Consider the following 16535-nt stretch of genomic DNA (forward strand, 5'->3'; position numbering starts at 1 on the left):
CGCCCTGGCATCGGATCGGAATCCAGAAAACATATAAACCTAATTCGGGCCCCGCCCGGCATCGGACCGTGGTCCGGAACTACTGCTATCTAAACGGGCCGACCTTGGTGCCTTAGACCCGTTCCTACTGGAGAAAACTCACCTTGCAAAGTTGTCTGCAAAAACTCGCGGTGAGAAATATCTGATAGCTGCTCCAACGACTCCCCAACTATCAATATCATAATAATACTTAGTCAAAATTTGATAATCCTGCTCAAGGTAAAATGAACATTTTACCCCTGGTCAAAGTCAACATCCTGGTTGATGCGACATCGGCTCCGACCACCTTGGCTGAGAATGTGCTTCTACACCGGAGACAGATCTGCGAGGTCACAACAGACAAGCCCGTTAGAGCCATCCTAGGGGCTGTGCCCCGGGAGCGGGCTCCGACGGTCAAGTTAGATCATCTGGTAGATCTGATATGATTCTATTTAACTAGAGAGAACCATCTTGGTGCTGGTAGTGTATGGTGGCTGACGGCGGAGGGTAGCGGCTGAGCCACCCGACCGGAGTATAGTATGGTGGCTGATCCAAGGGAAGAGATCCCCCTCAATGGAGGAGATACTGTTCACTATATAGGGGACAAGTAGGTCAAAGGGAATTAGTCTAGGCCTTGGGCCAACCCAATTCAGGCTCAGCTAGCAAGGAGCTGGGCGAGGCCGCCCGGAGGCGCCGGGCGAGGCTGGCGGGTGCACACCAGGAAAGGCTGGCAGGGGAGCACCAGGCGAGGGAGCGCCGGGCCGGGCCGGTAAGAGAGTCTCCAGCACGGCTGGCAAGGGAGCGCCAGGCAAGGCTGACAAGGGAACGCCAGGCAGGGTTGGCAGGAGCGCGCCAAGCTAGTCTGGCGCTCTAGAGCAGTCTAGGCCATGCTAATGGACCATATATCAACAAGTCTCCCCAGTCCGATGTTATTAGTACGCGGCTAATGACATTGGATTAGACTAAGTCATATAAACCAGCAGGACAGTCACCAACGAGGCTGGCAAGGGAGTCCCCGGCAAGGTTGGCAAGGGAGCGCCAGGCAGGGCTGGCGGGAGCGCACCAGGCAAGGCTGGCATACTAGAGCGGTCCAGGCCATGCTAATGGACCATATATCAACAAGTCCCCCCAGTTCAATGTTATTGGTACGTGGCCAATGACATCGGACTGGACTTAGACATATAAATTGTGCGTCGTCAAGTCCCCCTAGTCCGGTGTGATTGAATTGCTAACAATCGGATCGGACTAGACAAAGCACCAATACATGAAATAATAGAGAGAACGACCAAACCTCGCCCACGAGAGCCGTGGGGTTGTGCGATGAGCTAAGCATTGCTTATGCAGCTTGAGCTGACTTGATACTCCTTTATTGAGAGGAGTGCGATCCGGTTGGTGTGATGCAGCGTAACCGTTTCTGGCAATGTTATGCAGAGTGAGGCTGCTAAAGAGTATACGACATGGATGTCGCGGCATTTCCATCATCTTGGAGGGATGTCATCGATAATTATCTTCACATTCTGTTTCTCATGAGAATTGATAACCATTCTAAAGGTGTTTCTTGCTCGAGCTATTCCTAACTGGATTCCCCCATTCTGATGTGGGTAGCGTAGGTAGCCATATCAGACTATGGTACATATGGCAAGATTGTTATAAGAATACACAACGAGGTTGTTTTCTATGATAATAGACAACCAGACTATTGCTAAGAGCCAGACAACATAGATGCTGACAGATTATAAGTGACAATGTTGCTATAGTTAGCGTTCTTCTTGAAGACTATTGTAGGAAACCCCTTATTGATCATCCGAGCATAGGGAAACCATGCTGATTATAAGAGAAAAGACATAATATGTGGTGCTAAGCATGACATAAACTTATGATGCGCGACGATACGCGACTTATGTTGCGCAACTTAGAAGAATAGTCCGAGCTTAGCAGCTAGCGACCATGGGGATGTCATGCGGGAGAGCATCGCGCGGAACGGATCGGGCTTAGTTGCCAACGATCGTAGATACATCACGTGGGAGAGCATCACATGGAATGGATCGGGCTTGGCTACCAGCGACCGTAGGTTCATCATGCGGGAGAGCATTGCGTGGAATGGATCGGGTTTAGGTGCCAACGATCGTAGATAGCTCACGCGGGAGAGCATCGCGTAGGATCATATAGGCAAAGCTTGCAACCCTTTGAGCCTCGTATGCGGAGCATGCCGCTGGAGTCGAGCTGAGAAGCCAGGTGACTCAAGGCAAGGGTGCTGAACCTCGCATGCGGCGCTTGCCGCTATAATGGAGTCAGGCTGAGGAGCTGGGTGACTCATGGCGAGGGTACTAAACCTCGCATGCGGAGCTTACCGTTGTAATGGAGTCGGGCTAAGAAGCCAGGCGACTCGAGGCGAGGGTACTGAACCTCGCATGTGGAGCTTGTCGCTGTAATGGAGTCGGGCTGAGAAGCCAGGCGACTCAGGGCGAGGGTACTGAACCTCGCATGCGGAGCTTGCCGCTGTAATGGAGTCGGGCTGAGAAGCCAGGCGACTCGAGGCGAGGGTACTGAACCTCGCATGCGGAGCTTGCCACTGTAATGGAGCCGGGCTGAGAAGCCATGCGACTCGGGACGAGGGTACTGAACCTCGCATGCGGAGCTTGCCGCTGTAACGGAGTCGGGCTGAGAAGCCAGGCGACTCGAGGCGAGGGTACTGAACCTCGCATGCGGAGCTTGCCGCTGTAACGGAGTCGGGCTGAGAAGCCAGGCGACTCGTGGCGAGGGTATTGAACCTCGCATGCGGAGCTTGCCGCTGTAATGGAGTCGGGCTGAGAAGCCAGGCGACTCGGGGCGAGGGTACTGAACCTCGCATGCGGAGCTTGCCGCTGTAATGGAGTCGGGCTGAGAAGCCAGGCGACTCGAGGCGAGGGTACTGAACCTCGCATGCGGAGCTTGCCGCTATAATGAAGTCGGGCCGAGGAGTCAAGCGACTCAAGGCGAGGGTGTTGAACTTTGAAGGGTTGGGCATATCATCCTACAATCTATGTGTCTGGCCCGGGTGATCAGTTCGTGTTGAAGTGTATTGGTGCCTGATGCTTTGCTGCATCACTAGTTGTAGTGATGATTGGTGCGTCGTCTTTTAGTGACTTAGTCGAGGGCCATTCAGCGAGGCCACCGGGAGCCGGACAGTGGAACTGCTGTCAAGAGGTGTGTAGTGGGAGTATTGTCGAGAGTAGAGCAACATGGCCGCTGAGGGCCAGAAAGAGAGCTGCTAGCGATGGATGAGCAACACGACTGCTGAAGGCTGAGCGACGAGACTCCCAAGGGTTGAACTATGAGGCTATTTTTTCGATCTAATGTCACCTCGGGAATGCGCCATCACGTACAATATCGGCTCTTCATATACTTCAACGCTACCCATTCAGAATAGAAATCACTTCTACATAGTGTCGTACAAACCTTCCCTCCCCCCCCCCCCCCCCTTTTTATTTTTTTTAAAGAGGAGGCGAGAAAAGGGGGGAGGCGGACCCATAACTGCTGGAAACTGGGTGACATAGCTGCTGAAAAATCTAGGCAACACAAGTGCTGACAAAAACTGGGTAGTGCGACTGCCGAGAGCTAGGCAGCGCGATTGCGGGATGTCGGGCAACACGACTGATGAAAGCTGAGTAACGAGACTACATGGAGCTGGTCAGCGCGGATTCTGTAGCCGGGCAGCGCAGTTGCTTAGGGTTATTTCGAAATGCTTTACAAATAGTAGTAGTAGCAATGTACTACTCTTATCCCTCCTCCTTTTTTTTTGGGGAATGTCAAGTTAGACCGCAATGTATCTTTTGGATTTTGACTTTGTTGGACCGGCTTGCAATACGTGATCATTAGCTGTTGATTTTTATCTTGCTAGAATAGGCCCAATAAGATGAAAAATTGATGTAGGGAAAACCACATTGCTAAAATAAATTCAAGAGCCCATTTGGAAGTGACTAGCCCAACTCCTTTTCTTTCTTGTTATTTTTTATCATATATATTTTGAAAGTGTCGAGCGGTCTGGTCCGCCACGCGTATTCCAAAGCGTACTATGTTAAGCGGTGCTTGCGCCGTGCGAATGTTAGATGGCTGATTTTGGTTTGATAAAATTGACCCCTTTTTATGTTGCTGAAGCATCCCGATAGTATGAAAAACTTAGAAGAAACCCAAAATGAATTGTTGGAGCTAATTTTTAAGAAAACCAACGCTTAAAATATTGTGGCCATTCTCATAAAAGCAGTCCAAATTCGTTATGTTGAAACTCAAAAAGAAATAGTTGCAGCGTCTTAAAAGTAATTAGCCCATTCTCGTAGGAGCCCATGTTGCTTTTTTTTTGTTAAACGAATCGTGCACAAGGGCCCAATGGTGGCCTGCCATGCTCATTTTTGTTTGTTGTTTGCCTACTACCCCGTTACCCCCGTGTTCACTGAAGAGACAACGCACAAAGAAAAACGTAGGTGTCGACTGGGATCTAGAAATTGACGGGGGCTACTCGCCGATATTCATCATTTGTGAACGAGATTGAAACGGCCAGCTCTGCCGGCGACACTGGTTTGCTGCGTTCGTCGGCCGAAGATTCTTTTGGTGGTGCCTTGGATCAGGTCGGCGGCGCTGCTTAGATGTGTCGGTGACTGCAGGAGATCCGACGGCAACGGTTTTTGGTGGTGATCTACGCTGAAGGTGTTCGATGGTTCTTCATCTGTGGATTTGCTTTGTTTTCTGTTGACGAACCAATTAGAACACAGCCGGAGGTTACTGTATTGGAGGAGCAGCGATGGACATCCGATGACATGTTCTTGGTTCGTTGGGTCGTGTCACGCTGAAAATGGATGACCGATGATGTCGAGGTTTTGATTTCCGCTGAAGAATTGAGATAAAAAGGGGTTATTGGTCGATGCTGGGAAACGACGATGGCTACTGGAGCAGTTTCGCCAGAGATGGAGGCGAACAGTAGTGGTTCGCTGGTATTGTGACTACTGCCGATTGGAGCTGTTGTCGTATGGAGATGCTCGACGACTAGAGGTTAGCGGGCGATCTGTTGATGCGGGGCTGCTGGATCGTCACTGGTGAGGGAGAAAGGATCGCCGACTGGTGATGGCGACTGCTAATGAAGCGAGGGTTATTGGAGGGTTTTTGACTGGCGGTGCTGAAAACCTAATGGTTGATTGTGATCGTCGGTGGAGCTGTTTCGTCGGAGAGAGTGTCGTTCTCTGAATCGATTCGTTGGAGCCGGGGGTGACCGGTTATGGTCAGGCTCCAGTTATCGGCGACGGGATTCGAAGGTTGCTGCCGGTTTATTTAATCGGAGGAGATGAGTTGCATGAGTCACCAAGTGGGGCCCATTTTGTTTTTCTGTTCATTGAGGATTGGACCACGTGGGTCCCACACGGGTTTTTACCTTTTAGCTTATGGTGTACAGCCTGTACACCTTTCCCCCTGCCATCATTTCATCTTTACATTGTTTTTTCTTCTTCTTTTACGGGTTTCTTAAAAACTTGTATGACCCATACTTTTTGGTATTTTAGCTGTATGCATTGTATGGATATGATGCTTGACTTGTTTTTGTCATGGATTGTTTTCTCAATTGTGGTGCACTGGACATACTATCTCCTCATCCTTTTATTTTTTTGAAAACCATTAATTAAAATGGTAAATTATAGGGTAAAGGTAACTTTTGAAGTAAAATTTTTCTGATGGGTTTTGAAATGTACACAACTTAAACAAACATGTACATATAAATTCATTACTGAAATGAATTTTGATGATGTATGGACTGAAAAATGATAAAAACTCCTAAGAGATTTCTTGAATAAAACCACTAAACCAAATGGGTCTGTGAGAGTTTTAGAAAATCGTCACTAAAAGATTTTCTTGATAATTGAAAATAAGATAAAAACTTACGAGATTTATTTTCCCCTAGTTTTACTTTTTATGTCATCAAAATAAACTGAAATACAGTAACACCTCTACAACTTCTTTTCTTTTTAACTTCCTGAGATGAACACTAAATCAGTAGAAACAACTTGAATGAAGTTGTATTAGAAAAATAATTGACTAAAAATGATTTTCCTTGGAATAATGAGCTGGTAAGAAGGGTAGAAACTTGTAAAAAATTATTTCTCTCTCACCTTGCTGAATAGATCACTAAAACGTGAACCAAAAAGGATTTGAAAAAAAAAAATCGTTTTCCTTCAAGCTTATAAGGGAAATACTAAATAAACAACTTGGTAAAATGTACAAATATTACAGCTGTTCTTACAATTAGCTGCTTCAGGGAGTGAAGTTTTGCACAGAAAATCTTAACTAGAAAGCGATTTTCTGGTAATATGAGCTTAATTAAAGGCTAAAAACTTGTAAAAATTTCTTTTCTCCTTCCTCAGGTTGCTGAAGAAAATATAAACAAAAAAATAGATCTAAAAACTGAACAGATCTTGAGATCTGAACTTAAAAACGAGAGCAGATCTAAAGTGTCTTTGCAAACTTCGTGAATGCTTATATGAGTTAAAAACTAAACAAATCTTGAGTTCTAAGCTTAAAAACGAATGCGGATCTAGAGATCTGAACTGAAAATGAAGTAGACCTTGAGATCTGAGCGAGAAAAACTCAATAGATCTGAAAGATTGTGAAGCAAATATAGTAAGAACTAAACTTTTATTTTTCTTCTGAACTTGCTCAACAAACCCCTAAAATATAAACAAAAACGAATCTAAGAAGATTCTTGCAAACTTGGGGAATATTTAAGCGAAGAAAATCGTGTAGATCCATAGATCTGAACTAAAAACGAAAATAGATCTACAGATCTGAAAGATTGTGAAGCTCATTTGGACAGATCTTGTCAAGAAACAAGAAGATCTGAACAAATTATGAGAGAAACGAGCAGATCTAGGCAAACCTGACGTGAAATACAATAGATCTGTTCAGATCTGAGAGAAGACGAGCTTGAAACCAACTGAGGCTTTTGCTACTTGCTCGAATCCGGGATGGCGCCAAATGATGCGACATCGGCTCCGACCACCTTCGCTGAGAATGTGCTTCTACGCCGGAGACAGATCTGCGAGGACACAACAGACAAGCCCATTAGAGCCGCCCTAGGGAATGTGCCCCGGGAGCGGGCTCCGACGGTCAAGTTAGATCATCTGGTAGATCTGAGATGATTATATTTAGCTAGAGAGAACCATCTTGGTGCTGGTAGTGTATGGTGGCTGACGGGGGAGGGTAGCGGCTGAGCCACCCGACCGGAGTATAGTATGGTGGCTGATCCAAGGGAAGAGATCCCCCTCAATGGAGGAGATACTGTTCACTATATAGGGGACAAGTAGGTCAAAGGGAATTAGTCTAGGCCTTGGGCCAACCCAATTCAGGCTCAGCTAGCAAGGAGCTGGGCGAGGCCGCCCGGAGGCGTCGGGCGAGGCTGGCGGGCGCACACCAGGAAAGGCTGGCAGGGGAGCGCCCGGCCGGGCCGGCAGGAGAGTCTCCAGCATGGCTGGCAAGGGAGCGCCAGTCAAGGCTGACAAGGGAACGCCAGGCAGGGCTGGTAGGAGCGCGCTAGGCTAGTCTGGCGCTCTAGAGCAGTCTAGGCCATGCTAATGGACCATATATCAACAAGTCCCCCCAGTCCGATGTTATTAGTACGCGGCTAATGACACTGGACTGGACTAAGTCATATAAACCAGCAGGACAGTCCCCAACGAGGCTGGCAAGGGAGTCCCCGACAAGGTTGGCAAGGGAGCGCCAGGCAGGGCTGGCAGGAGCGCACCAGGCAAGGCTGGCACACTAGAGCGGTCCAGGCCATGCTAATGGACCATATATCAACAAGTCCCCCCAGTTCAATGTTATTGGTACGCGGCCAATGACATCGGACTGGACTTAGACACATAAACTGTGCGTCGTCAAGTCCCCCTATTCCGGTGTGATTGAATTGCTAACAATCGGATCGGACTAGACAAAGCACCAATACATGAAATAATAGAGAGAACGACCAAACCTCGCCCACGAGAGCCGTGGGGTTGTGCGATGAGCTAAGCATTGCTTATGCAGCTTGAGCTGACTTGATACTCCTTTATTGAGAGGAGTGTGATCCGGTTGGTGTGATGCAGCGTAACCGTTGCTGGCAATGTTATGCAGAGTGAGGCTGCTAAAGAGTATACGACATGGATGTCGCGGCATTTCCATCATCTTGGAGGGATGTCATCGATAATTATCTTCACATTCCGTTTCTCATGAGAATTGATAACCATTCTAAAGGTGTTTCTTGCTCGAGCTATTCCTAACTGGATTCCCCCCATTCTGATGTGGGTAGCGTAGGTAGCCGTATCAGACTATGGTACATATGGCAAGATTGTTATAAGAATACACAACGAGGTTGTTTTCTATGATAATAGACAACCAGACTATTGCTAAGAGCCAGACAACATAGATGCTGAGAGATTATAAGTGACAATGTTGCTATAGTTAGCGTTCTTCTTGAAGAGTAACCTTGCTATAGCAAGATGTAATGTAGGAAACGCCTTATTGATCGTCCGAGCATAGGGAAACCATGCTGATTATAAGAGAAAAGACATCAAATGTGGTGCTAAGCATGACATAAACTTATGATGCGCGACGATACACGACTTATGTTGCGCAGCTTAGAAGAATAGTCCGAGCTTAGCAGCTAGCGATCATGGGGATGTCATGCGGGAGAGCATCGCGCGGAACGGATCGGGCTTAGCTGCCAACGATCGTAGATACATCACGTGGGAGAGCATCACATGGAATGGATCGCGCTTGGCTACCAGCGACCGTAGGTTCATCATGCGGGAGAGCATCGCGTGGAATGGATCGGGTTTAGGTGCCAACGATCGTAGATAGCTCACGTGGGAGAGCATCGCGTAGGATCATATAGGCAAAGCTTGCAAGCCTTTGAGCCTCGTATGCGGAGCATGCCGCTGGAGTCGAGCTGAGAAGCCAGGCGACTCAAGGCAAGGGTGCTGAACCTCGCATGCGGCGCTTGCCGCTATAATGGAGTCAGGCTGAGGAGCTGGGTGACTCATGGCGAGGGTACTAAACCTCGCATGCAGAGCTTACCGTTGTAATGGAGTCGGGCTAAGAAGCCAGGCGACTCGAGGCGAGGGTACTGAACCTCGCATGTGGAGCTTGCCGCTGTAATGGAGTCGGGCTGAGAAGCCAGGCGACTTAGGGTGAGGGTACTGAACCTCGCATGCGGAGCTTGCCGCTGTAATGGAGTCGGGCTGAGAAGCCAGGCGACTCGAGGCGAGGGTACTGAACCTCGCATGCGGAGGTTGCCACTGTAATGGAGTCGGGCTGAGAAGCCAGGCGAATCGGGGCCAGGGTACTGAACCTCGCATGCGGAGCTTGCCGCTGTAACGGAGTCGGGCTGAGAAGCCAGGCGACTCGAGGCGAGGGTACTGAACCTCGCATGCAGATCTTGCCGCTGTAACGGAGTCGGGCTGAGAAGCCAGGCGACTCGGGGCGAGGGTACTGAACCTCGCATGCAGAGCTTGCCGCTGTAATGGAGTCGGGCTGAAAAGCCAGGCGACTCGGGGCGAGGGTACTGAACCTCGCATGCGGAGCTTGCCGCTGTAATGGAGTCGGGCTGAGAAGCCAGGCGACTCGAGGCGAGGGTACTGAACCTCGCATGCGGAGCTTGCCGCTATAATGAAGTCGGGCCGAGGAGTCAAGTGACTCAACGCGAGGGTGTTGAACTTTGAAGGGTTGGGCATATCATCCTACAATCTATGTGTCTGGCCCGGGTGATCAGTTCGTGTTGAAGTGTATTGGTGCCTGATGCTTTGTTGCATCACTAGTTGTAGTGATGATTGGTGCGTCGTCTTTTAGTGACTTAGTCGAGGGCCATTCAGCGAGGCCACCGGGAGCCGGACAGTGGAACTGTTGTCAAGAGGTGTGTAGTGGGAGTATTGTCGAGAGTAGAGCAACATGGCCGCTGAGGGCCAGAAAGAGAGCTGCTAGCAATGGATGAGCAGTGCAACTGCTGAAGGCTGGGCGACGAGACTCCCAAGGGTTGAACTATATGGCTGTTTTTTCGATCTAATGTCACCTCGGGAATGCACCATCACGTACAATATCGGCTCTTCATATACTTCAATGCTACCCATTCAGAATAGAAATCACTTCTGCATAGTGTCGTACAAACCTTCCCCCCCCCCCTTTTATTTTTTTTAAAGAGGAGGCGAGAAAAGGGGGGAGGCGGACCCATAGCTGCTGGAAACTGGGTAACATAGCTGCTGAAAAATCTAGGCAACACAAGTGCTGACAAAAACTGGGTAGTGCGACTGCCGAGAGCTAGGCAGCGCGATTGCGGGATGTCGGGCAACACGACTGATGAAAGCTGAGTAACGAGACTACATGGAGCTGGTCAGCGCGGATTCTGTAGCCGGGCAGCGCAGTTGCTGAGGGTTATTTCGAAATGCTTTACAAATAGTAGTAGTAGCAATGTACTACTCTTATCCCTCCTCCTTTTTTTTTGGGGAATGTCAAGTTGGACCGCAATGTATCTTTTGGATTTTGACTTTGTTGGACCGGCTTGCAATACGTGATCATTAGCTGTTGATTTTTATCTTGCTAGAATGGGCCCAATAAGATGAAAAATTGATGTAGGGAAAACCACATTGCTAAAATAAATTCAAGAGCCCATTTGGAAGTGACTAGCCCAACTCCTTTTCTTTCTTGTTATTTTTTATCATATATATTTTGAAAGTGTCGAGCGGTCTGGTCCGCCATGCATATTCCAAAGCGTACTATGTTAAGCGGTGCTTGCGCCGTGCGAATTTTAGATGGCTGATTTTGGTTTGATAAAATTGATCCCTTTTTATGTTGTTGAAGCATCCCGATAGTATGAAAAGCTTAGAAGAAACCCAAAATGAATTGTTGGAGCTAATTTTTAAGAAAACCAACGCTTAAAATATTGTGGCCCATTCTCATAAAAGCAGTCCAAATTCGTTATGTTGAAACTCAAAAAGAAATAGTTGCAGCGTCTTAAAAGTAAGTAGCCCATTCTCGTAGGAGCCCATGTTGCTTTTTTTTTGTTAAACGAATTGTGCACAAGGGCCCAAAGGTGGCCTGCCATGCTCATTTTTGTTTGTTGTTTGCCTACTACCCCGTTACCCCCGTGTTCACTGAAGATTCAACGCACAAAGAAAAACGTAGGTGTCGACTGGGATCTAGAAATTGACGGGGGCTACTCGCCGATATTCATCATTTGTGAAAGAGATTGAAACGGCCAGGTCTGCCGGCGACACTGGTTTGCTGCGTCCGTCGGCCGAAGATTCTTTTGGTGGTGCCTTGGATCAGGTCGGCGGCGCTGCTTAGATGTGTCGGTGACTGCAGGAGATCCGACGGCAACGATTTTTGGTGGTGATCTACGCTGAAGGTGTTCGATGGTTCTTCATCTGTGGATTTGCTTCGTTTTCTGTTGACGAACCAATTAGAACACAGCCGGAGGTTACTGTATTGGAGGAGCAGCGATGGACATCTGATGACATGTTCTTGGTTCGCTGGGTCGTGTCACCCTGAAAATGGATGACCGATGATGTCGAGGTTTTGATTTCCGCTGATGAATTGAGATAAAAAGGGGTTATTGGTCGATGCTGGGAAACGACGATGGCTACTGGAGCAGTTTCGCCAGAGATGGAGGCGAACAGTAGTGGTTCGCTGGTATTGTGACTACTGCCGATTGGAGCTGTTGTCGTATGGAGATGCTCGACGACTAGAGGTTAGCGGGCGATCTGTTGATGCGGGGCTGCTGGATCGTCACTGGTGAGGGAGAAAGGATCGCCGACTGGTGATGGAGACTGCTAATGAAGCGAGGGTTATTGGAGGGTTTTTGACTGGCGGTGCTGAAAACCTAATGGTTGATTGTGATCGTCGGTGGAGCTATTTCGTCGGAGAGAGTGTCGTTCTCTGAATCGATTCGTTGGAGCCGGGGGTGACCGGTTATGGTCAGGCTCCAGTTATCGGCGACGGGATTCGAAGGTTGCTGCCGGTTTATTTAATCGGAGGAGATGAGTTGCATGAGTCACCAAGTGGGGCCCATTTTGTTTTTCTGTTCATTGAGGAGTGGACCACGTGGGTCCCACACGGGTTTTTACCTTTTAGCTTATGGTGTACAGCCTGTACACCTTTCCCCCTGCAATCATTTCATCTTTACATTGTTTTTTCTTCTTCTTTTTACGGGTTTCTTAAAAACTTGTATGACCCATACTTTTTGGTATTTTAGCTGTATGCATTGTATGGATATGATGCTTGACTTGTTTTTGTCATGGATTGTTTTCTCAATTGTGGTGCACTGGACATACTATCTCCTCCTCCTTTTATTTTTTTGAAAACCATTAATTAAAATGGTAAATTATGGGGTAAAGGTAACTTTTGAAGTAAAATTTTTCTGATGGGTTTTGAAATGTACACAACTTAAACAAACTTGTACATATAAATTCATTACTGAAATGAATTTTGATGATGTATGGACTGAAAAATGATAAAAACTCCTAAGAGATTTCTTGAATAAAACCACTAAACCAAATGGGTCTGTGAGAGTTTTAGAAAATCGTCACTAAAAGATTTTCTTGATAACTGAAAATAAGATAAAAACTTACGAGATTTATTTTCCCCTAGTTTTACTTTTTATGTCATCAAAATAAACTGAAATACAGTAACACCTCTACAACTTCTTTTCTTTTTAACTTCCTGAGATGAACACTAAATCAGTAGAAACAACTTGAATGAAGTTGTATTTGAAAAATAATTGACTAAAAATGATTTTCCTTGGAATAATGAGCTGGTAAGAAGGGTAGAAACTTGTAAAAAATTATTTCTCTCTCACCTTGCTGAATAGTTCACTAAAACGTGAACCAAAAAGGATTTGAAAAAAAAAATTCGTTTTCCTTCAAGCTTATAAGGGAAACACTAAATAAACAACTTGGTAAAATGTACAAATATTACAACTGTTCTTACAATTAGCTGCTTCAGGGAGTGAAGTTTTGCACAGAAAATCTTAACTAGAAAGCGATTTTCTGGTAATATGAGCTTAATTAAAGGCTAAAAACTTGTAAAAATTTCTTTTCTCCTCCCTCAGGTTGCTGAAGAAAATATAAACAAAAAAATAGATCTAAAAACTGAACAGATCTTGAGATCTGAACTTAAAAACGAGAGCAGATCTAAAGTGTCTTTGCAAACTTCGTGAATGCTTATATGAGTTAAAAACTAAACAAATCTTGAGTTCTAAGCTTAAAAACGAATGCGGATCTAGAGATCTGAACTGAAAATGAAGTAGACCTTGAGATCTGAGCGAGAAAAACTCAATAGATCTGAAAGATTGTGAAGCAAATATAGTAAGAACTAAACTTTTATTTTTCTTCTGAACTTGCTCAACAAACCCCTAAAATATAAACAAAAACGAATCTAAGAAGATTCTTGCAAACTTGGGGAATATTTAAGCGAAGAAAATCGTGTAGATCCATAGATCTGAACTAAAAACGAAAATAGATCTACAGATCTGAAAGATTGTGAAGCTCATTTGGACAGATCTTGTCAAGAAACAAGAAGATCTGAACAAATTATGAGAGAAACGAGCAGATCTAGGCAAACCTGACGTGAAATACAATAGATCTGTTCAGATCTGAGAGAAGACGAGCTTGAAACCAACTGAGGCTTTTGCTACTTGCTCGAATCCGGGATGGCGCCAAATGATGCGACATCGGCTCCGACCACCTTCGCTGAGAATGTGCTTCTACGCCGGAGACAGATCTGCGAGGTCACAACAGACAAGCCCGTTAGAGCCGCCCCAGGGAATGTGCCCCGGGAGCGGGCTCCGACGGTCAAGTTAGATCATCTGGTAGATCTGAGATGATTATATTTAGCTAGAGAGAACCATCTTGGTGCTGGTAGTGTATGGTGGCTGACGGGGGAGGGTAGCGGCTGAGCCACCCGACCGGAGTATAGTATGGTGGCTGATCCAAGGGAAGAGATCGCCCTCAATGGAGGAGATACTGTTCACTATATAGGGGACAAGTAGGTCAAAGGGAATTAGTCTAGGCCTTGGGCCAACCCAATTCAGGCTCAGCTAGCAAGGAGCTGGGCGAGGCCGCCCGGAGGCGCCGGGCGAGGCTGGCGGGCGCACACCAGGTAAGGCTGGCGGGCGCGCACCAGGAAAGGCTGGCAGGGGAGCGCCAGGCGAGGGAGTGTCGGGCCGGGCCGGCAGGAGAGTCCCCAGCACGGCTGGCAAGGGAGCGCCAGGCAAGGCTGACAAGGGAACGCTAGGCGGGGCTGGTAGTAACGCGCCAGGCTAGTCTGGCGCTCTAGATCAGTCTAGGCCATGCTAATGGACCATATATCAACACTGGTCAAAGTCAAAGTCAAGGTCAACTCCCAGTCAACCCCAACTCGTCGAATCATTTCCCAACTCGGCGAGTTCATGTATAATTCAGACCCGTGGTCAACTAAGTCAACTCGTCGAGTCCCTTCCCATACTTGTCGAGTTCTTCCTGTCATAACATCGGGACATATTGATTCTAACTCGTCGAGTCCCTCCTTGGAATCGTCGAGTTCTTCAGCTTCCGAGTCCTAATCTTGTCCAGCTCACTGAGTCATCTCCTAAACTCAATGGCTTCACTCACAACCAGAAAAGGGATTACGGTTCACGACCCTACTCGTCGAGTCCTAAAACAACTCGTCGAGTTCTCCATGTGACATATCTATTCAGTCTATTCTAATCCATTCCAGCAACTTGCAGATCTGGACTCCTTAGACTAGCATTACACGTAAAGTTGCTAACTTTACGTGCATGCATGGTGTTATGAAGCTAAAACACCCATTACAAGCTAAATGGAGGTCTAAGTCATAGAATAGGGCCATGGCTGAATAAAGGTGGCAACTTTGAGCTTCTAAAGCTTAAGAGTGCCCAGATCTGAAGTCCTTTCATCCCCAAGAGTTCAAATCTCGGAATAACCTTGGAAATGGCCCAAAAATGACAACATACAAGCTAAGAAGGAGATCTAAGTGGATAGCAGCCAAGGTATAAGCTTTATACCTCTATCAATACAGAAATGATTCCTTAGCTCTGGATCTTCGACCTTCCTCCAAGCCTTTTCTTCCTTCTTCTATCTTTAAATCACAAAAATGGCAAGAAATAGCTCAAGATCACTCAAGGTTGATTAGGGTTTCAAGATTAGGTTTTGGAGGTGATGGAGGCTGGGATGGAGGCCAGATATGATGCTTAAATAGGGTGCAATCCCTAAAGATTAGGGTTTCATCCAGCCTGTCCTACTCGTCGAGTAAGGACTTTGACTCGTCGAGTAGCTCATTTAAAACCCGCGCATATTCTGCCTTCTACCCGGTGAGTTAGGGCCACCAAATCGTCGAGTAGCCCTTCCAAAATGAATAAATAATAAAATTAAATGAATACCAGGAACCAGGCGTTACAAATTCACGACATCCTAACCTCATAACTTACTCCCAAAGTATGATCGACTGTGGATAATTTGAACAATCTAATTATTCTGGAAGTAAAACATGCAAAAGTGAAACAATAGTAAACAATCGACACAAGATAGTAAACTTTACTCATAAATAAATCTCCATTACTTAATCATCAAATGTCAATTACATTTATCTATTACAAGTTTCTAAACATCTATCTAATCACCAGACCAATGCTCCTCGCATGTTGTATGTGCTTAAACCTGCTCAGACCCTTTGTGAGAGGATCTGTTGGGTTCTACTCTGATGACACCCTCTTGACTACGAGGAGTCCCTCTTCTACCCAATGTCTGATGAAGTGGTATTTTCTGTCGATGTGTCTGGATCTACCATGATCCCTTGGTTCCTTGGTTAAGGCAACTGCTCCTTCGTTATCACAGAAAATCTCCATAGGCTCCTTTATAGGTGGTACAACTCCAAGGTCTCCAATGAAGTTATTCAACCATATTACCTCCTTCGATGCTCCGCTCGCTGCTATGTACTCTGATTCGCACGTTGAATCAGCCACGGTCTCCTGCTTGGAACTTTTCCAAGTAATTACTCCTCCATTTAGGGTAAACACCCAGCCTGACTGAGAGCGGAAGTTATCTATGTCGGTCTGAAAGCCGACATCACTAAACCCTGTCACTCTCAAGTCATCACTCCCACCAAGTGTAAGGACCCAGTCCTTAGTCCTTCGCAGGTACATAAGAATGTTCTTAACTGCTGTCTAGTGAGCTTTACCTGCGTTCCCTTGATACCGACTAACCATGCTCAACACAAAAGCCACATCAGGGTGAGTACATTCATAACGTACACGATCGAGCCAACGGCGGAAGCATATGGTACTCGACTCATTTCTGATATCTCGACATCGGTACTCGGACTCTGAGTCTTACTCAGCTTGGTATTTCTTTGGATTGGTAGTTCCCTTTCTTAGAATTCTCCATGCTAAAACGTTTCAGCACCTTGTCCAAGTAAGTACTCTGACTAAGTCCTATTAGTATCCTACTTCTATTTCTCAAAATCCTTATTCCCATAAT

This window comes from Lactuca virosa, chromosome 3 (assembly GCF_052849685.1).
Source record: "Lactuca virosa cultivar CGN04683 chromosome 3, Lactuca_virosa_CGN04683_v6, whole genome shotgun sequence".
NCBI lineage: Eukaryota > Viridiplantae > Streptophyta > Magnoliopsida > Asterales > Asteraceae > Lactuca > Lactuca virosa.